Source organism: Canis lupus, chromosome 7, assembly GCF_003254725.2.
Source record: "Canis lupus dingo isolate Sandy chromosome 7, ASM325472v2, whole genome shotgun sequence".
Lineage (NCBI taxonomy): Eukaryota > Metazoa > Chordata > Mammalia > Carnivora > Canidae > Canis > Canis lupus.
The window spans coordinates 49,990,052-50,012,860 of NC_064249.1; the positions used below are offsets into that span (position 1 = coordinate 49,990,052).

Sequence of the window (22,809 nt, forward strand, 5' to 3'; positions counted from 1 at the left end):
TAAGCTGACCTAAAAGGAGAGTCCAAAGAGGGCTGGCAGATTTCTTCCTTAAGACCCAGATAGTTGTGCTCTCTCATTTTCGCATTTATGTAAGGAGTCCTACGCTATTTCCCCTAAATTCAAGGGGGGGCTCCCACCTTGGCAGGAATGAAAAAGCAAAGGGATCTGCATATGACGTAGTCTCTGAAAAGCAAATCCTTACTGGAAAGCAAGCTCACTCCCTCTAAGGAAATCCCTGAAGGGACAAACTCTAATTAACCAATACAACAATCAAATGAGCATATGTATTCTTAGACACTTCATATAATGTAGTAGCATAGGAAAAATAGTTTTAAGGAAGATAGAGCAATGGAGGCAGAAAGTAGGCAAATAAAGAAAATTAATAATTTTTTATTTGTTGAAAAAACAAAAGCATATCCTAATCATAGAATTTTAAAGTTTGATACCATCATGAAGGCTAAGCCTCATCTATGTTATGAGTGTGTCTGTATTATAAGATATAAAGGAAAGATAAAATATAGTCAAGCCTAGCTGGCTCATTGGAGAGATGAAAATTACCAGTTGTGACTTCCCTTGGATCGTGCAATCAGCAAATTATGGAGCAAGTTCTCTGGTCTCAGTTCTATAACTTAGTTAATGCCAGATAATGTTAGCCTAGCTTTTATATTAAAGAAGAGTGAATAATGATTGTTAATAAGCCCAAGAAAGCACTATTTGTACTATTTCCACTCTATATTTTGGGTATGGAAATAGCTATTTCTAGAGTTTTCAAAAAAGTGTTTGTTCTTGTAAGTAGACAAATATTCCATTTCACAAACATTTTTGCAAATTCCCTATATCAAGATAAATCCAGTTCACCTCATGCCTAAATTAGTACACTGTCTAAATGAGTGAAGTCTGTACTTTTCTGATTTTTAAAATTTTCTGATGAGAAGGAGGACAGGAGAAAAGATAGGAAGAAAAGAAAGGAAGGAAAGGAGAGAAGGAAAAAAGGAGTAAGGGAGGGGGGAAGGGCCAGAGGGAAAAAGGAAATAAAGAGGTAATAAAGGAAGTAGATTAGGTTTTTTATGGCTGACTATGCATGTTATACACACATATATATACTAGCCACTTTTTTACTCTCCTTTTTATTTGTTATTTTTTTATTCAAAATTCAAAAGTGTCCAGACCAGAGAGAAAGAAAGATATGCTTTCAAGCCACAAATGTCTGTTCCCAAAGAGGATGAAATGAATGAATAAAATGAATGAATTAAAATCCCCAAATAGTCACCAGGCCTTTATGTAGAGTTCTAAAATAATGAATGGTGCCAGAATATGCTATCTCAAAGTACGCCCCTTTGGCATAAGGATTATTTTGAGCTAATCGCCATTGTGAATCAGCAGAGGCAGGTAAGGCTTTAAAAACAGGGCACAAATTTTCTTTTTGAGAAAGGAAATTTGCATTGATAAAGGAAATTTCCATTTGTAAAACTCTTTCTCCCTTACCTAGAAGAGGAGGACTCTTAATAACACTCATCAATGGAAAAGGCGATGCCTTAACTCTGTATAACAAACCTTCCTGGGGATCCCTGGGTGGCTCAGCGGTTTAGCGCCTTCCTTTGGCCCAGTGCGCGATCCTGGAGTCCCAGGATTGAGTCCCACGTCGGGCTCCCGGCATGGAGCCTGCTTCTCCCTCCTCCTGTGTCTCTGCCTCTCTCTCTCTCTCTGTCTATCATAAATAATAAATTAATCTTAAAAAAAAAAAAAACCTTCCTAAACAACCCCATTTGACCATACTATTCTTTGTCTTCATCCCATAGCTTTCATCCCTAGTCAGAAACCCAAAACCACTTTCCTTTTGTTTACCCTAAAATATATATATAAGCCCAACATCAAGAAACTCTTTGGATTACTCATCACTGAGTGCTCCCATATATATTTGTGCCTGATGTGCATGTTAACTGTTTTGTTGCCTTGTTAATCTGCCTTTTGCCAGTTTAACCTATGGGACGCCAGAGAGAGAACTCAAGATGGGTAGAAGAGAAAGGTTTATGTTTCTTCCTATATAACATACAACATTCACAATGTAATTTAAATCATGATTCTCATTTGAAAGATGAGGAAACTGATAGACCAATGAAATTCTTGGACTTTAAGTGATAGAACTTGTTAACACAAGACTTCCATCTGATACATTTCCTATGATAACTACTGCTGATGTTACTAGAATTTAAATAATGGGGATGTCCTCAAAGATTCCGGTTGCTTCTTATTTGTGAACTATTTTCAAAATAAAGTTAGTTTATTTGGGAATTTCTAATAAACTGCCAGTAATTCATTACTGCCAGTAAGTATGATTTGTGGTTCAATTAACTGTGTGGCAATGATGTAGGAAAAGACGTTAGGGTTCAAAGCCGATAGCCAAGAAAGAACTCTTGAGACGTCTGTCATGCCAAAAGGTGGTTTTATTAAAGCATGGGGACAGGACCCATGGGCAAAAAGAGTGGCATTGGGGTCATGAGGAGTGGCCCATTATATACTTTCAAGTTGGGAAGGTGAGGTAGGGATAAAATAAGTCTCTAAGGAATTTTGGAAGCAAGGTTTCCAGGACCTTGAGGGGGCTAGCTGTCGTTGGGAAAGGTCACTTCTTACTGTCTAATAAAACCTTAGTCATGAGACCCTCCAGATGTATATCGGTGGGCCATATATGCTTGGGGGATGATTACCAATACCTATCTTGGAGGGTTTAGAGATAAAGGAGATTTCTAAAGGAATTTTTATCTGTTACAGTAGACTTAAGTCATCTTGGGGATCTTTTGCTCTTAACAAAGTATTAACATAGAGGTAAGTTTTGTTCTTGGAGAGATGTCACTCTGCCTGTTTCAAGGACTTGTCAATAGACTGTAGGTAATAAGGAAATTTAATAATTTTTCTTCTGCCTTTGTTTCCCACAACTGTTAAATTTCCAGAACTTCGTAGAACTGAAGATTTGTACCCTTTGACCAACATGTCTCTTCACCCCCTCCACAACACACATCACACATCTTTGTGATTCTTTTTTTTTTTTTTAAGATTGTATTTATTTTATGAGAGAGAGAGAGAGAGAGGCAGAGACACAGGCAGAGGGAGAAGCTGGCTCCATGCAGGGAGCCCAATGTGGGACTCGATCCTGGGTCTCCTGGATCAGGCCCAGGGCTGACAGCAGCACTAAACCGCTGACCCACCCAGGCTGCCCTATATTTGTGATTCTAATTACCTTTCCAATACCCCTTTCTCTTCACTACTTTTAAAGAGTCTGATAGGTTAGGAATAGTGATATAAAAAATAATCATGACTGTGCTATTTGATCACTGCATGGAGTATTTTTATATTTCTTACACATCCCTACCTAGGTATCTCTCCATTCCATACTTCTTTGCTTGCCTAGGTATTCTACTACATGTTTTGTTTGTTTGTTTGTTTGTTGGTTTGTTTTACTATTCCAACCCAAAGGAAATTCTACTTCTTTAACACCTCATACATGTCTAAGATCTGTACAAAATGTACATATCATTACACATTTGATTATTGCCAATCTTATATAAAAATGCTATATATACACTGCCAACTCTGAGATCAGACTGATTTTCTCTTGTTTATTGGACATGCAAGACTTAAAAACTATTGTCATTATCTGTCATCAAGTCATAAAGTAATGACAAAGAGTTTAACCTTTCAAATAAACACAGTCAAAGCATGAGCCTAATAATTGGAGGTGATGGTGGTGATAATGGGTATCATGAGGATGAATTGCAATTTTCTACTCGGCAATAATATTATATATGTTTCTTTTTCGGTAATTAAAAGGTAATTTTCATAGTAAAATTTAGAAGCTGTGTTTAAATTTTTCACAGCTTACACATAGAAGGCATCACTAGTCTCCCTGATGTAAAAGGCAAAGAACTAGCTGCTCCTCTCAACTAGAGTGAGCTACATCATTAATGCCACACATCAGATTTAGAGAGTCATTTCCCATTTAATCTTCCTAGCTTTTCCTTATAATTCCTCCCCACATTTCCCACTTGAGCTGATATTTTATATTGCTTCAGCTCAACACAAAAAGAACTTGGGTACAGGAAATGTTCATTTTTTTTTTAAATGAAAGTATTTTGCTTAGAAGGATGATTTAAAAAGGGCTCAGATAGATTCAGTGAGAGTATATGCTTTGATATGTTGAAAGAAATCTGCTTCACAAATAAGATGAGATGTTTTTGAAAAAATGCAAATGACCTCATACTGATATATGTGGTAGTGAGTATACTATTGGATGCTTTTTAAAAGAATTTCAGCATGGAAAGAGAGATCTGGAAGGTAGTAGAAAGCCAAGGAATCACACAAATGCAATTCTAATAATCCTTAGCCTGAAAAATGTGGGAATCATGCTTCAGAAATAGAGTGCCATTTCTAGAAGTAAAAGCCATTTACTTCAAGTGCTCCGTATTGCTTATAGGGGAAAAAATGACAAAAGCCAACACATATTTTGCCACTCCCCACTCCAATAAACATGGCAGATATAAAGTCAAAAAAAATTTTAGTGCTCATTTGCAGTTAATTCTTGTCTCCATCTCTAGCTGTAGACAACCACCTATCTGCTTTCCTTCTCTATATAAATTTGCTTTTTCTGTTCATTTCATAAAAATGAAATGATGTAATATGTGATCTTCTATCTCTGGCATTTTTCACTTAGCATAATGATTTTGAGGTGCATACCTGTTGTAGTATATGTCAGTAGTTTGTTCTTTTGGTTGATATATTGTATTCAGTATCATTGATATAAAATATTATGTTTGTACATTCATCACTTGGTTGACATTTGGATTGATTCTAATTTGGAGCTATTATGACTAAGACTCCTATAATTATCTTTGTGTGGGTGTGTATTTAATTTACCTTGGGCAAAAAAAAATTATCTTGGGCAAATTCCCAGGTGTGGAATTGCTGGGGCATATAATATGTTTGTGTTTAATTTTTTAAGAACATCAAGTTCCATATTTAGCATTGCCATTGAAACATTTAACCATCAATATATCAGGGTTGTAGCTTCTCTCCATTCTCCCTAATACTTCTTCTTGTCTATGTTTTTGAGTACATCTATTGTAGTTGGGTGTGAGGTGATACCTCATTATTGTTTTAATTTCCATTTCCAAGTTACTAAAAGTATTGTATATATTTTTTAATGTGCTTAAGAGATATTCCTATAATTTCATTGTTGAAATGCCTAGGAAAATGTTTGCCTATTTTTATTTGAATTTTTTGTCTTATTATTGACTTTAAAAAGATTTATGTATTCTCAATGCAAGTCCTTTATCGGATATATGATTTGCAAATCATTTCTCCCAATTTGTGGTTGGCCTTTCTTTCTTTTTTTTTTTTTTTTTTTTTTTTTTTTTTTTTTTTTTTTTTTTTTTTTTTTTTTTTTTTTGGCCTTTCTTTTCTTAATGCTATCTTTTGAGAAAATCCTTTATCAATTTATTCTTTTATTGATTTTCTTTGGGAATTTTACAAAAAAAACTCTGTCAAATCACAGTTCCTAAAGATTTTTCTCTTTTGTATTCTTTTAGACATATTATCATCTTAGCTCTTCATTTAGAGCAATGATCGATTTTGGATTAATATTTATATATGGTATAAGGTAAAGTTTTAATTACTTTTTTTTTTTTTGCATGTGGATACACATTTGACTTAGTACTTTTTTTTTTTTTTTTTTGACTTAGTACTTTTTGTTGAAAAGACTTGTCTTCTATTAAATTGTCTTGACACCTTAGTCAAAAATCAGCTGACCTTAAGTACAATGCTTTTTTCTGGTCTCACAATTCTGTTCCATTGATTTATGTATTTACCTTTATGTCAATACCTGCATTGTCTTTATAGTGTAAAAGATCCAGAAATAGTAAAAGTTAAAACCAGGTCAGTAAAATAATAATTAGAGGAGTTTTTTGTATATAAAAACCACTTTGCAAACTTTGAGTCTTCAAATCCAAAACTGATATGAAAGTCAGAGCAAGATGTTACAGGGTGGCTTACAAAATGAAATTGAGGAAGTTGTTTAACCTATACAATGATTGGTTGCTATTATGGGGATTTCCAGATGGTAGCAGATTTGGTTAAAAGTGATTATCCTACACCATTTTAGGAAGATGACTTGTTTCTTTTACAATTATCAGAGCCATTTACAATAAATTAACCTAAGTTCAGTCTCATTTATGTTCATGAAATAGATTTGATTTTGCTTGCAGGGCTTATGTGATGTCTGCTTGGGCGATTTTCAAGCCTGATCTCTATTTTATTTTATTTTAACAATTTAAACTTTTGAAATCAGATATGTAAATTCTCTACCTTTTCCTCTTCTTCTTCTTCCTCTTTCTTAATTTTTCTCAGCACTTTCAAGATGCTTTTCATTTGTCTTTTGCTCTTATGGTTTTTTTCCTCTTGTGACAACTCTGTCATTTTTTAAATTTATTTGTTTGTTTCCTGTATGTATGTTTTTTCTCTGGACACTTTCAGGATTTTCTCCTCATCTTGTGTATGTGTGTGCATGTGTGTGTATGTGTGTACATTGTTCACTTGGAAATTTTTGAGCCAATATTTCTTCAGTATTTTTTTCATCATATTGTCTCTCCTCTTTCTGGGTCTTTAATTATTTAAATCTTAGATCAATTTATTTGTTTTTCATGGATATTATATCTGTTTTCTTTTTCCCTTTTTTTCCCCCTTTTGGGTAACTTTCACTGCTCCATCTTTACATTTACTGATTCTTTCATGCTATGTTCATTCTGCTGATAAGCCCATTAAAATTATTCATCTCTCTTGCCATCTTTGAATTTTACATTTTTAGCTAAAATTACTCATTTTATCATTCATGCTGTGTACATTTTTTGTTAGATTCCTTATTGTGTAATTATCATTTAAAGTTCCTCTTGGATAATTTCAACATTTGGGCTATTTATACTATTGATAATGGCTCCATCTTTTAAAAAAATTATCTCACAATTTTTATTGAATAGAAGCATTACGTGGAAAATAATTTGAAAGAATGAAGTAAATAATATTATGTCTATACCTAGTGCAGGGCTCTTTTGTGTATCCCATTACAACTGAGAAAAAGCTACTGAGTCAATCTAGTCTGTTGCTGAGCTTGGTTTTGTCTTTGAGTTACTCCATAATTGACTTGGCCTCATCTCTGTTCTTGCTTTCATTAGAATGAATTAAACAGATAATGATTTGAGGGTGGAATTTCAACCTTCCCTTTAGTAAGGCTGGCATGGGAGTGCTTAGAGGTTTTGTCTCCTTTTTTCTTCTCTACTTTCTGTATTCAGTTGAGCCTCTGCACCCTGCACTTCTGGCTGTTCTCTCTAACCTCTACTGCCTCTTCTTCTAGCTGTGAGCTACCATTGGCTAGGCCCTAGTGTAACTTAGCAAGTGCCTGGACTGATTGTCTCTGTCTTTGTGCTCCTCTCCCAGGCTCAAGTACCCTGGAACACCAGCTTTTTAGTCCATGGTGGCAGAGTGGTTCTCTCTTATCACTACTCTTATCACTACTCACTGATAGTTACTATCTTGTACTGAGTTTAAATACCTGAAAGTTTACCTGAATATTAGTCAAAACGCCTTCAACTTTTCTACATTTAAGTCATTTGCAGTCATCTTTACAAGCATTTATCAGAATATTCTCTCTTCCCTGTAATTCCATAAATACTTCCTTAATGTAATCTTTACCTACCAATAAATCTATGTATCTTTTTACTTAATCATTCAAGTTTATTAAGCACTTCCTACATATCAAATTTATATTAAGTACTTTTGTTACATTGATATGTAATGTAGGATATCTAAATCTAGGAAATCTGTAATCACATACTTGTAGAAAAATATTAAATAAATACTTATGTTCTAGCATCCAAGTTATAGTTTATAGCACATACCTTTGAAAACTTTCATTTTTTTATGGGTATGACATTTTTACTGAACAAGTTCAAAATGATTATAAAATTATTACTTTTATTAGAAGACATATAGTGTTTCCTTCACACTCTTGAAACATCATTATTGTGTTCTGAATATAGTAGATAATTGTGGAATAGATAATTACTCCTAAGTAATTATCTGCTATGCCTAATGTCTAGAATGGTAGAACTATCATGGTCCTGGAAGCTATATGGCTTGAAAAACACATAATCAGCAATTATTGAATACTTCTACCTACTAAAGGTTGCAACATATATTGAAAGGTATAAAACGTGGCTGCTGTCATCTTTCTAGTTGTATTGTAAACTGGCAGATTAAGAATTGTAGTAAAATTAAAAGCTTATATATTCAAATCCAACTCCCATTGTTAAAATAGGAAAACTGAGGTCTAGTTTATGTTTATCCAGAGATATATAATTCATATATGTTTAGTATTATATGTTTATTCAGGAATATATAATGGTATTATTAAAATAGTAAATATCAATGTTATCTTTATTTTCTGTTTTAGTTGTTTATTCTAGTAGGTGATTTGGGGGCAGAAATTAAATCAACAATTAAATCAATCAGACCATGCATTACCTATATTCCTACATTTTGTATAATATATACTATGCCAGTATATGAATACTTTGGCATATACTTATGGCAGTACTACTTGCCACACCTCATGTATATGTAAGAAATGCCAAGCACTATGTAAGACCATATCAGAATTCTTTTATTTTTTTATTTTTTATTTTTATTATTTTTTTAGAATTCTTTTAATCATGAGACACAGTAATAGTAAAGAACATAGAAAATATGAGTACAGATTAAAAACCTGTTGTCTTGAAAGCTGGATAATTTATAATTATACTATCATTCTCCAGAAATTCATTTATGATGCACAGAAGGTATCAGTCTCATGGATTCTTGGCATTACATGCTTCTCCTATATTTGTTCATTATAGCTTGACTTGACTTCCTAAAGCTGTTCTCTTGTGATCTTCAGCCTTTTTGAATCCCTAATTTTTACTTAATAATCTGACCTTTTTTAGTTAGCCACCTTCCACTAGTCAGTATTTTACTCTGAGATACAGAAAATGTCACCATACGCATACTGTTAAGTGGCTGAATGTATAAAATAATGCTGTCTCTATCTGCTATTATATTTGTGGCTCATTCAGAGTATTATATTCCAAAAAAAGAAAAGTTCCTGAAAGACTGTCACTCACATCCTGAAATCATTCACAGTATCAAGCCCAAAACTGAAAACAGTGAACACGGGATACCTACTTTTGAAGGGATATGGAAGGGATATAAAACCTTCCTTTCCTGGAGTAGAAAATAACTGCTCCATGCATATTTAGGTTAAGAACCATTATATCAAAATAGAAAATTTTTCATGTGCAGTAAAATTCATTGCAGTGAAACTATTATCTATATATGTAATATGAATTAAAATCTATCACATTAGTGAGTTAAAAATATGCCCCAAGCCTAGAAAAGTTTTTCCTCTCACTGCAGTGAGTTCACTCACTTATTTATTTATTCAACACCAACTCATTACTCTTCAGACCAGTTTATTTATTTTTTTAAGGTTTTACTTATTTATTCATGAGAGACACAGAGAGAGAGAGAGAGAGAGAGGCAGAGACACCGGCAGAGGGAGAAGCAGGCTCCATGTAGGGAGCCTGATGTGAGACTTGATCCCTCAACTCCAGAATCATGTCCTGGGCTGAAGGCAGGCACTAAACTGCTGAGCCACCCAGGGATCTCCTTCAGACCAGTTTAAATGCCACCCTGATAATCTTGTGTTTCCTGAGTTTACCAGGTAGTCAGCATGTCTCCACTGAGATTTCCAAGTACTTTCTGCATCTGTGTATCATTAGCCATGTTGTGTGCATGTTGTGTTGTGAGCCTGTTTTTTAATCTCTTTTATCATTTTATATCTTTAATACCTTGAAATATGCCTAATAAAATAACCTGATACAGAGAAGTCACTTCATAATTTTTGCTGAATTAATGAATACATATAAGTGGAAGAAACTTTAGCAGGCTTTAATTCTCTTTGTTGTGTGTGTTTCAAAAGTTCAATTTTATTAGTTTGCTTCTTGGAGCCAACCATGGATTAGATTATTATGACTACCAACCTAATTTGAAGGATGTAGCAAAGCGCAGTTGGGTCATTGATGAAGAGAAAATTTCTAACACCGTTTACATGAAAAAAGAAAATCTCTTTCTGATGGATAAGTAGCTCATCCCACAGAGTCAATACAATATATATGTACATAGAAAGCTACAGTGAGAAATCAAGAAAATTTCTAGATTTGGAAATTATTATATTTTTAACATTTGTTAGAATGAAAGTATTCAGACTTTCATGTAAATATGTAAATATGTATGTATGTAAAATGTAAATATGTATATATGTAAAATAAAATTCGGCATCTTTCCTAGGCTAATGAGAAAATATCTTTTTTTTTTTAATTTGGCACACACATTTATTGCCTTAGTAGTTCACCGCTCTTTTTTCTTTACTTCTTTCCCTCCTTTCCTTCCTCCCTTCCTTCCTAATTTTCTCCATAAATACTTATTGAGAAAATATAGATATCAGGATTTCACTTCTATTTTTGTTATTCTACTCAGACAGGGCTCAATAACAAAAAGAATGAGGTCTCTACTGGGGCTCTTAGGGGGTCAATTTAAAAGTCACTTCTTTATAGGGTGCCTGGGTGGCTTAATTGGTAGAGCATCTGACACTAGATCTCAGGGTTGTGAGTTCAAGCCCCATATTGCATGTGGAACCTACTTAAAAATAACTAAATAAATAAAATAAAACTCATTTCTTCAAGTAAAATCATCTATTTCTTGATGGACTAAGTTATGTCTCCAAGTATATGACCTTGGGGAGGCTTAGTAATAGTTCATATTAGCACTTACCACAAATGAATGCTTTGGGAAAATGTTTATGTAAAATATGTTTCCTGCAGTAGGATGTTTGTTTTTTCTCATATGAACTCAGGAATTTTGTGTTTTTTTATAATTTAAATATTCTCAGGACTCAACACAGCAGCTTGAATATCACAAAGCTAATGTACTACTATAAAGTGTACTTTCCTAACACCACCATAATAGAGGGCCACAAACTGTGTGGCTTAAAATATTATATATATGATATATAATATTAGAGTTTATATAATATATATAATATTATATAATATATATAATATACATATATAATATATACTAGAGTTTTGGAGCCTAGAATTCTGAAATCAAGATGTTGATAGGGCAATGCTCTTCCTGAAACCTCCAGGGGAGGATCCGTCTGCCTCTCTGCCTTCTAGTAACACCAGGTGTTCCATAGTTTATGCCAACATAATTACAATCTTTGCCTTCATCTTCATGTAGTCATCTCCTCCCTGTGTGTCTACATGTTGTTTTGCTTTTGTGCATAGCTGTGTCCATATTTCCCTCTTCTCATAAAGACATCAGTCATATTGGATTGGGGGTCAATCCTCCAGTATTATTTCATCTCGACTAATTATATCAACAACTTTATTTCCAAATGAAATCATATTCTGAGGTACTGAGAGTTAGAATTTCAATATACCTTTCTGGAAACACAATTTACCTCTAACACGTATATTTCTGAACTACCACTGTTCATTTTCTTTTATGTGACATCTACTCCACTTCCCAAGGGAAGATCACTCTGATATTTGCCATCATTCTCAATTAGGTCAAAGCTTAACATTCTATGCTTTGCTACAGAAAATACCACCACAGTGGGAAATAAATCATTGGGATTAATTTCTTAATACATTTGATCATTTTTATTCTCTCTATGAATGAAGGATCCATGTCCCTTTTTTAAACACAATTTCAAAGGGCTCAGAAAAGTGACCTAACTATACCAGACTTTGAATTATCATGTGTTCAATGAACAGTTCTTTTTTTAGAGAATGTATCCTCTTTAACTAACCTGAGTCACTTTCAAATAGGTTTCTAAAACCTAAACTGTGTTTCTTCTTGCTTGAGGCCTATAGGTCTGTTTCCACTTGTTACCCAATGAAGGCCAAACCCTGCTGAAGGCTATGAGTCTCAGTTACTATTTTTAATGACAGCCTTCAACAATAGCTAAGAGCAGATTGGAGCCCAGAGCTCTTTGAATGCCTGAAAGATGGAGGATAAAGTGTCAATTGATATTAGAAATTACAATCCTCATCACTCACCAGCTTTAAAACTATTTCCAAAAGCATTATAGCTTCAAATGTTAGCAGAGTTTTAATACTCTTCCAAATACTTTGATATCAATGATGATAATAAGAGAGAAAAGTGAAAACCACAGAAAAGAAAAATAAAGGATAAAAAGAATGCACTCTGTAGTTTGATCATTGACCATACCACCCACATTTTCTCCTGAATGATTTTTGCCCCCATAATATAATAAATATATCCTTCTCAATAAGGTCTCCTGGGAAACCTATTTGCAAATAAATTAAGATTGTCAGTGAGTTAACATATTGTTTCCCAATTTAATGGCTTGGCATTAGAATGAAAGACTATTACATAGTGCATTCTCTTTCCTTTCCCTCCCCTCCCCCTTATTCTTTCTCCTTTTCTCAAGGAACAACTGCCTTTGGTTATGCAATGAAATACTTCAGCTATATAATATGTAATCTTTCTATTTAATAAATCCAGTCAGTGTTTAATATTCTATACATATGAACAAAGAAAGATTAGGTCATTTTCATAGTCACTATGGCAAACACATGATATCCCACAACTTTATTTTTCCTGAAAATTGGAAATATTCATTCAGTTTCCTCAATATCTTTTACATTGTGACCACTTTCCATGACATTAACTTCTTAGTTGTTTTTCTACTTGTATGAAAACTAGTTAATTTAAATAAAAGTTGATGGATGTAAAATGGTACCTTTGAAATAAAATTCACCTATAGAGGAAAGATGAAGTTTTTTCTTATGTCTGTTCTTTCCTCTCAAACTTAGAATCAGGATGTATATTTAGATAATGGACCAGTGCCACTCTTTCTGCTCATGGGTTCTGTCACTGTGCTTTAATAAAAACACACTTTTGCACCAAAGACATCTCAAGAATTTTTTTTGGCCATCAACTTTGAGCCCTAACATAATTCCTACATTAATTCCATCTCATTTTCTATAATGTTCCTAGTTTGGGGTTTATTCAAGATTGGCTCCTAACTCCTTTTTGATTTATGAGTCTTTACTCAACTTTCCTCATGCTGTTTGTTCAATGCCTTCCTAGACTAAAATTCTTTCTATTTCAGTCACTTTAAGGTCCATCAACTTGGACTGTCTTCTACTTCTCCACCTCTCACCAGGCAGCAATAGCCAAATACACATAAGTAGGAAGGCATTAACATTAGGAGAATTGGGAGCTGGTGCACCTGGGTGGCTCAGTCAGTTAAGAATCTGCCTTCAGCTCACGTCATGATCCTAGGGTCCTGGAATGGAGCCTCGCCTCTGGGGTCCCTGTTCCATCTCAGAGCTCCCTGTGCTGAGTCCAAGTGTCTGCTTGTCCCTCTTCCTCTGCCCCTCCCCTCCCACTCATGTTCTCTCTCTCTCAAATAAATGAAATCTTTTTTTTTTTTTTTTTTTTAAAGAAAAAGACATATGGGAGCTTCCTGGAGTTAAACTCTACCTGCCTCAAGTATTTGTCAATCGGCTTCAGGTTATGGTTATAGGACATTTAATTTTATCTACATTTCCTTATGTTTTTGTTTCCCACATCAGTATCAGTTCATTCATCCTCAAATAATACTAACATATTTTATGAAAATGAAAATTAGGATTTAGATAGATCGAATTATCAACCAGGTAGGTCAAATGATTAACCACAATAATATAACTTATAGGACTGGTCTGGGACTAAGAATTTCATATATCTCAATCCAAACCCTTATTTTTCATTGTATTATAGATTTCCTAAAATCAGATCATCACTGGGTATACTGCTAAAATATTATGGCTGGTGGGTGAAGATGGCTTCAGGAGCTCAAAGGACAAAAAAAATTGATTTCCTGTCACTGAGTCTAGGACAGCAGAGATACTCTTACACACCATTCTTTGATATTGTGTAGCATGACTGTAAAACAGAAATATGAGTCAGAAGATTGACTGGAAAAGAATAAGGCAATGGATGGTGAGTGATATCTGAAGTAAAGTTTTTGGGGAAAAAAGAAATTCTTGTTGGAAAGAAGTGGCAGCATGATGATTGAAAACAAAAATTGTAAAATTTCCCTCTTGTTGGAATTGGAAAGGGCTCTGCATGTTGTCACTGATGTATTTCTTTCTTTCTTTCTTTCTTTTTTTTACTTTGTTTTGTTCTGTGAACAAAGAATTTATGTGTCTGGGAAAACTCATAGGACCAGGTGGACTAAGGACTTCCATAGGTGGACAAAATAACCTAATTACTTTTGGCTCATAAAGATGATAACCTATTGTGAGATCTTAAATGGAGGAACTTTGCACAAGCTCATCCCTTTCACACCAGGGGGCAACACATATATAACCAAGAATATGGGGCAGCCCATATTTAACACCGCCTTCAGCCCAGGGTGTGATCCTGGAGACCCAGGGATCGAGTCCCACGTCAGGCTCCCTGCATGGAGCCTGCTTCTCCCACTGCCTGTGTCTCTGCCTCTCTCTCTCTCTCTCTCTGTCTGTCATGAATAAATAAATGAAATCTTAAAAAACAAACAAACAAACAAACAAACAAGAATATGTAGCATGGCACAATAGCAAACACCAAAAAATATTTGCCAGAATCCTGTAACAATTATTGTATTCATTTCAGTTGTGTATGTACATGAGCATATGCACACATTTCATTACATTTTCTAATTAAATTCTTTATCCATAGTGTCCATAAGACTTACATGATACTTTTCTTCCTCACATGAGTTAATATGATGGCTATTCCTCAGTATAATACATGTGAACAAATGGGATATTTAGAAGATTCTAATTCGGAGCTCTTGTCCCTGCCTCAAGAGGGCAATTTCATGTAGATTTTCCCAAAAGAAAGAAACACTGAGGGCACCCAGATATCTCTGCCCTTCATGTTCTTTTTCTTGCCCTCATCTTTGGCCTCAGTGAAAGTGAGAAATGCCTGTTCTATTTCATGGAAAAAAAGTTGCCTTGATACTGAAGAGCAATCAACTTAGAGAACTTGGAGAAGAGTTTGTTGTGCCCTACATGAATGAACTAAAATCTACTTTTAGAATCATTTTCCCTATGATACTGTTTCTGATTTCAAAGGCCTAAAAATAAAGCCTTTCTTTTGAATATGACTCATTTGGAGCCAATGTTCTAAAGACATATGAATGTGAGCGCCATTGAATAATTTAATGGGACTGTGCAAAGCAAATAGAGCAGTTAGAGTCCTTGCCAGTGGAGTAGAGAAAAACTGAACACAAGAAGCTTAATCTGCACAAGTAAACTGTCCTACTCAAACACGTACAGAAAGAATCAGACGATTAGCCAGCGGCCGCTTTTTATATATAGCAAACAAACCCAATTACATGGGGAGGAATATTCAAGCGCGGCATAAAAAGTTATCAGAGGGCCTGCAGAGATTCCCCCTGGAGCTTCCAAGCACAGATTCAGTAGCCAGTAATTTCTATTTTCTTAGATAATGTGCAAGGACCATGGTGCTGATTAGCCTTTAAATCACACTCTCCCAGGAAAAGTAAAGCCTTTAATTTCATTAATGGGCAGAGACATGTCCCTGGTTTCCTCTTTTTCACCTTCAACACTTTCCTGGCAGTTGTAAGACACAATGTGAGGACGTGTGTTTTTGTGTCTGTGTGTCCATCTGTGCAAGAAGCAAGTTGAAGAGTTTGTTCCTTTGAGATCTAGACTAAGACTTTATTAAATTAGTAAGAAAAGGTTCTTCATTAACTTCAATTTGGAATCAGTACTTGAGTGATTGATGGGGAGAACAGTACTTTTCTCATTGTCATCCATAACTAAACCCTCAAACTCTGCTTATATTTAAGTTCTCTGTGGCTTAGATGGCAGGAAAATAAAGAAAATTGTTGAGGAAAATAAAGTTAATTGTTGACATATCTATCAATGTTATATTGACTAGGAGCCTCTTGAAAGAGGGTCTTTGCCTCGGTTGCCCATGAATGACCAAAAACTATCATAATTCCCACTCTCTAGTAGATACTTGATAGCAAGATATTTTTACTATTCTTAATTCAAGAAGAAAAGTGCTCAAGACATAAAAGTAAGGAATAAATCAAAAGGAGAAAAATGAACAATTTGACTACTAAAATCTTGAAATTTTGTATATGAAAACTGTAAATAAAATAAAAAAAGAGTAACTAGGAGGAATGATTACATCAGTAAGACAGAAGTTTTAACATCTTAACATATAATATATCCATAGACCTCATTAACATCTCAGCAATATGAATGAATAATTCACAGGCGAGATAAAAATAAACATAAAAAGTGTTCAGCCTCACTATCAATAGAGTGTCATTTTCATTTTTCAAGGGATAGTTACCATCAATTGAGATATATCAAGTTAACATACCATCAACTGACATGTCACTAACTAATATATTGGCAAATATAAGTAAAAAATGTGACAGTTATCTACAATTAGGAGAGAAATATCTACAGATATTAGATACAGTTTATAGCCACTAAACAATGTCAACTATCATGTATTAATATAGCAAATTATAATAGCTATTTTGAAAACTCTTTTTTCTCATTTCTTTCCAATTGGCCTGTAAATTTACAAACTAACAGATATTTATTTTGAAAGGAATCAAAGTCTTCTCATGGACAGATATTTTTCTTTCTTTGTCTGTCTCTGTCTATCTGTCCTTGTCTCTTTCTTTCTCTCTCTATATAATTATAAATTATATATAAAATAACAGTTTATAAATATAAAACATATATAAAATGGCTTCACAGATATATCTGCCTTTCTTCCCTCACACTGAGCATGGTCCAGCTACCTGCATCTACACAGAGCATTACTGAAAACTGAGCTCAGGAAAAATAATAGAGTGAATACATATATCAAGCCAGCCCTCTGGAGTTTTCATGGTCTATTTCTTTGCTGGAAGCAAAGATGGATAAAAGTATTTACCTCTTAAATGTTTACCTAATACTGTATGAAGCAGTGACCTTAAATGGTCTTTACAGCTCATAGACCACACACACAAAATTATGAATGAGCAATTTTTATTCCCCTGAAACTAATGGTTCTGGCACTCTCTCCTCCTCTTCTCGAGGATTGCAAGTAATATTCTCTGGTCAAATTACTATAATTCATAGATGGCAGTGACCAGGTTTCTGAATTTAGGCTAAGCTGAGAGATGTAGAGGAATAAACAGCAAAGAAAAACTGTCAGAGCTTTATTATAAAAGGTTGATTCAGTTGACTTGGGACTCTAAACTTGACCTTGAGTAATCAATCAACTAGCAAATATTCAAATTTCCAACCAGTGCCTCTTATGTGTCAGGGTATAAACTCAAACTCCTTTGAGTGCCAGGTAGTCAATGAGACAAAGTATGGCAGAGATTTGTACTGAACTCTTCGTAAGTGTCCCTTTTATAGATAGTAGTAGTCACTCAATTGTTTTTTTTTTTCTCTCTCTCTCATTTAGGAGTATAGATCCACTGATGTCATAACTTCTGATTTTTGAAAGAAGTAAGAAATAAAAAACCATGTGTCAAATATCCATTAAAATAAAATTAGGAAATAAACTCATTATTTTTGTTTTAAATACACATCAGGCTAAATAAACCATGTATATTGGTAGAATTCAGCCCAAGTTTTTCACTTTTAAATTCGGGGCGAGGCATTATGCTAGATATTTTGGAGAGACATAATGAAGTGCAAGATTTAATTTTTGTTAAAAAAAAAAGTCTCAATAGAGATAAGAGGGGCATACATAGAAAGATGTCATAAAAAATATAGAGCTGCCTCACCTCCTTTCTTCCTCCTTTCTTCCTCCTTTTCTTTCTTTCTTCCTTCCTGTCAAATTGGCAGCAGTAGGACCCACAGGAAAATAGGTCTTTGACACAACTGAGAGCCCATGTCAGTAGGAGCCGGTAGATTGTGGATAATGGGAATCAAGTTCCTTATTGCTGAATTTGGAAGTTACAAAAATGGAAAGGGAGACAATTAGAATGAACCCAGGATATTGGATTCGAATTAAAAATATTGGTGTAATATCATGCTTTTAAAATGTTATACATTCTTATGATTAAATATGGATACATGAGGATGCATACAGAAATAAGTGTAGTTGTGTGCATGTTGTGTATATGTATGCATTGTGTGTATGTGTGTGCATATGTATTTACATTTATTTCCTAGCTCTCTTCACTAAAGTTAGTGGGGGCAATGACACTTCAGCAGCAATGAGAACACTGAATGTCCAAATCTTGATTTCCATAAGCCATTACCAGGGAAAGAAACAAAGGGGAGGAGAAGGAAACTACAAAATAACTCTGGAACATTTCACTGAGTCAGAAGAACAAATGCTCAGAAAATAAAGGAGATAAGTTAAAAGGAAGTAAAAGCTATCCTGAAGAGGCTTTTATCAATTTTTTAAAAGATTTTATTTATTTATTCATGAGAGACACAGAAAGAAAGAGAGAGGCAGAGATATAGGCAGAGGGAGAAGCAGGCTCCGTGCAGGGTACCTGACGTGGGAGTCGATCCCGGGATTCCAGGATCACGCCCTGGGCCAAAGGCAGGTGCCAAACTGCTGAGCCACCCAGGGATCCCCAAGGCTTTTACCAATTAAAGTAATTTGATAATCTTTTAAATTTTATTCTAAATAATAAGATAAAAAGGAAAACCACAAAACCACACTTAGGAAACAGAAAGAAAAAAGTATATATCCTTTCCTCTATCAGAATGACAACTAATAACTGTAGAAGAACTAAAGGAATTGAAAAATAACTATTTTTAGCCATTATAATAATAATTAATTTATGAAAGAAACATCAGTAGATATTAAGATTACACAAGTAAAAGTATGTGAAGAAGTATATTGACAGTTTCAAGATATTTCACCACAACACACTTATTGCCTAGAGTAACTTTATAAAGAGGAAAAGTCTTATCAGGTACAACCTTAGTCATGTAATAAAAGTTGGTTATCTTTCACAAAGGAGATTATACACTCATCTGGAGGCCCAATTATTGTGATTGATGTCCAGAACACATCTCCAGATTGCCTGGCTCCAGTAGTCAGTAGGGCTTGCTCTTGTGGTTCCATAGGATGGTATATATTTGCATTCTTTAAAAACTGTTGCCATGGTGTCTGGCTTTCAATATAAAGCTTGAATATAGGTGTTGATGGAGATTGTCCCCTTTGGGACACTGACTGGCCTTGGCACACCCTCAACTATTGGGAACTATTGAAAAATAAAATAGGAAGCTTGGACAATCACAAAGGTTTTGGAGAAGTGAGTGCTAGGGTAGGTTTGACTAATAAGGTTTATCTCCTGCAAAGTTCAACTCTTTGAGATAAGAAGAGGTTACTATTTAATCTAATGTGTAGATACCAACATAAAGAAGCAAAATGAAGAAACTAAGGAATATATTCGAAATGAAAGAAAAAGATAAAACCTCAAGGAAGGAAAAAAAAAACCTTAGAGATAAGTAATTTATCTGATGAAAATTTAAAATAATTGTCATAATGATGCTGACTGAACTTGGGGAAAGATGATGAGCATGGTAAAAACTTCAAACAAGATATAGAAAATACAGGGAAGTTCCAAAAAGAAGTAACACAGCTGAATAATGCAATACTTAGATTGAGAAATACTGTAGTGGGGTCCAAGAACAGATGAGGCAAAGCAGAATAAATGATAATTGGACTTGAAGAAAGAGCAGAGGATCTTAGCCAAACAGAGCAGCATAGAAGAAAAAGCTGTCATGAAGACAGCTTAAGGGACTTATGGGACAACATGAAACAGACTAACCTTTGCATTATGGGAGTCCCAGAAGGAGAAGAGAGAGAGAGAGAGAAATAAGCGGAAAATTTATTTGAAAAAAAATTATGGCTAAAAATGTTTTTAACCTGGAGAAAGAAATAGACATCCAGATCCAGGAAACTCAGAGAGTTCCAAATAAGACAAATGTAAGGGGACCCATGACAAAACATATAATAATTGTCGAAAGTTAATGATAAGGTGAAAGATAAGGAGGGAAAACAACTTGTTACATATAAGGGAACTCCCATAAGACTATCAGTAGATTTTTCAGCAGAAACTTTGCAGGCCAGAAGAGAATAGCATGAAATATTAAAAGTGCTGAAAGAAGGGGATAGAAAACAAAACAAACAAACAAACAAACAAAAAAAAAAACAGAAACAAACTTCCAACCAAGTATTCCTTAACTGGTAAAGCTATTGTTCAGAACTGAAGGAAAGATATGGAGTTTTCCAGAGAAACAAAAGATGAAATACTTCATTACTGTTAAACTGACCTTGCAAAATACATTAAAGGGACTTCTTTAAGAAGAAGATAAAAGGTGGGTATCCCTGGGTGGCTCAGCGGTTTGGCGCCTGCCTTCAGCCTAGGGCTTATCCTGGAGTCCCAGGATGGAGTCCTGCATTGGGCCCCCTGCATGGAGCCTGCTTCTCCCTCTGCCTGTGTGTGTGTGTGTGTGTGTGTGTGTGTGTGTGTGTCTCATGAAAAAATAAAGAAAATCTTTTTAAACAATTATAAAAAAAGAAAAAGATAAAAGGTCCTAATTATAATAAGAAAACATGAAAGTATTAATCTCACTAGAAAAGGTAAATATAGGGCAACCCGGGTGGCTCTGCAGTTTAGCGCCATCTCCAGTCCAGGGCATGATCCTGGAGACCCGGGATCGAGTGCCACGTCGGGCTCTCTTCATGGAGCCTGCTTCTCCCTTTGCCTGTGTCTCTGCCTCTCTCTCTCTGTGTGTCTCTCCTGAATAAATAAACAAAATCTTTAAAAAAAGGTAAATATATAATAAAGGTAATGAATTCATCACTTATGAACTATAATGAAGGTTAAAAGATAAAAAAATAACTGTAATTATACTAATTAGTTAAGGATACACAGGATAAAAATATGTGAAATGTGATATCAAAAACATGAAACATGGGAAGGAGAGTCAAAATGAAGAACTTCTAAATGCATTCAAATTTAGGTTGCTACCAACTTAACATAGACTGTTATAAATATAAGTTGTTTTATGTAGGCCTCATTGTAACTGCCAAGCAAAAATCCATAGTAGATACACAAAGGATAATGAGAAAGGAATCAAAACCTGCCACAAAAGAAAGTCATCAAACGACAGGGGAAGAGAACAATAGAAGAAACGAGTAGAACTACAAAACATCCAGAAAACAACAAAATGGCAATAAGTGTAAACCTATCAATAATGATATTAGGTTAAGAAAAGAAAAAAAAAAAAAAACCTCCAGGTGTAAATAAAGTAAATTCTCCAAAGTACGTAGAATGGCGAATGGAAAGCAATCAAGACCCATAAGTATGAGTCCTACAGCAAACTCATTTCAGATATAAGAACATACAACAGTTTGAAAATGAAAGGATAGAAAAAAATATATTCCATGCAAATGGAAACCAAAAGAAAGCTGTTTTTTCTGATTTATACATTAGACAAAATAGACTTTAAATCACAGACAATAATGTGAGAAAAAGAAGGGCATTATATAATGATAAAAGTGTCAATCCAATAAGAGGATATAACATTTACAAATATTTATGCAGCCAACATAGGAACATCTAAATATATAAACAAATATTAACACACCAAAGGGGAAAAGTACACAGTACATTGATAGTACGGGAATTTAATGCTCCACTTACATCAATGGATAGATCATATAGACAGAAAATCAATAAGGAAGTATTGACTTTAAACACCATATTAGACCAGATGGACTTATGATATATATATATATATATCCATCCAAAAGCAACAGAGAGTATTCATTCCACTCAAGTGCACATGAAACATTCTGCAGGATAAATTACATGTTAGACCACAAAACAAATCTTAACAAATTTAAGAATATAGAAATCATATCAAGCATTTTTTTCCAACCACAAAGGTATGAAACTAGAGGCAAATTATACAAAGAAAACTGAAAATTTCACAAATATATGGACTTAAACAACATGCCATGAAACAAATAATGGGCCAGTGTATAAATCAAAAGAAAAATAAAAAAAGCATCTTGACAAATGAAAATAAAAATAGAACATACCAAAACTTACAGGATGCAGCAAGAGCAGTTCTAAGAGGGAAGTTCATAGAAATAATTGCTTACCTCAAGACATAAGAAAAACATCAAATAACCTAAATTATACCTTAAGGAGCTAGAAACAAGAAAAAACAAATCTCAAGATTAGGATAAGGAAATAAAGATCACAGTGGAAATAAACAAAATAAAGAGTTAAATAAGACATAGAAAAGATCAATAAAACTAAGAACCGCTTCTTTTTTTAAAAGATTTATTTATTTATTTATTCATGATAGACATAGAATGAGAGAGAGAGAGAGAGAATGAGAGGCAGAGACACAGGCAGAGAGAGAAGCAGGCTCCATGAAGGGAGCCCGACGTGGGACTCAATCAAGGGACTCTAGGATCGCGCCCTGGGCCAAAGGCAGGCGCTAAACTGCTGAGCCACCCAGGGATCCCCTAAGAGCTGATTCTTTGAGAAGAAAAACAAAATTGACAGCATTTAGCCTGACACACCAATAAAGAGAGGATTCAAATCAGAAAAGAAAGAGGAGACCTTACAACTAATAT

At 34.4% G+C, this 22,809-nt stretch overlaps 1 long non-coding RNA gene across 2 annotated transcripts in view; it reads left to right on the plus strand.

The window, feature by feature from the left end:
- LOC125755455 (uncharacterized) overlaps nucleotides 1-22,809 on the plus strand; it is a 250,818-nt gene that overhangs the window by 97,978 nt on the left and 130,031 nt on the right. The window lies entirely within an intron of this gene.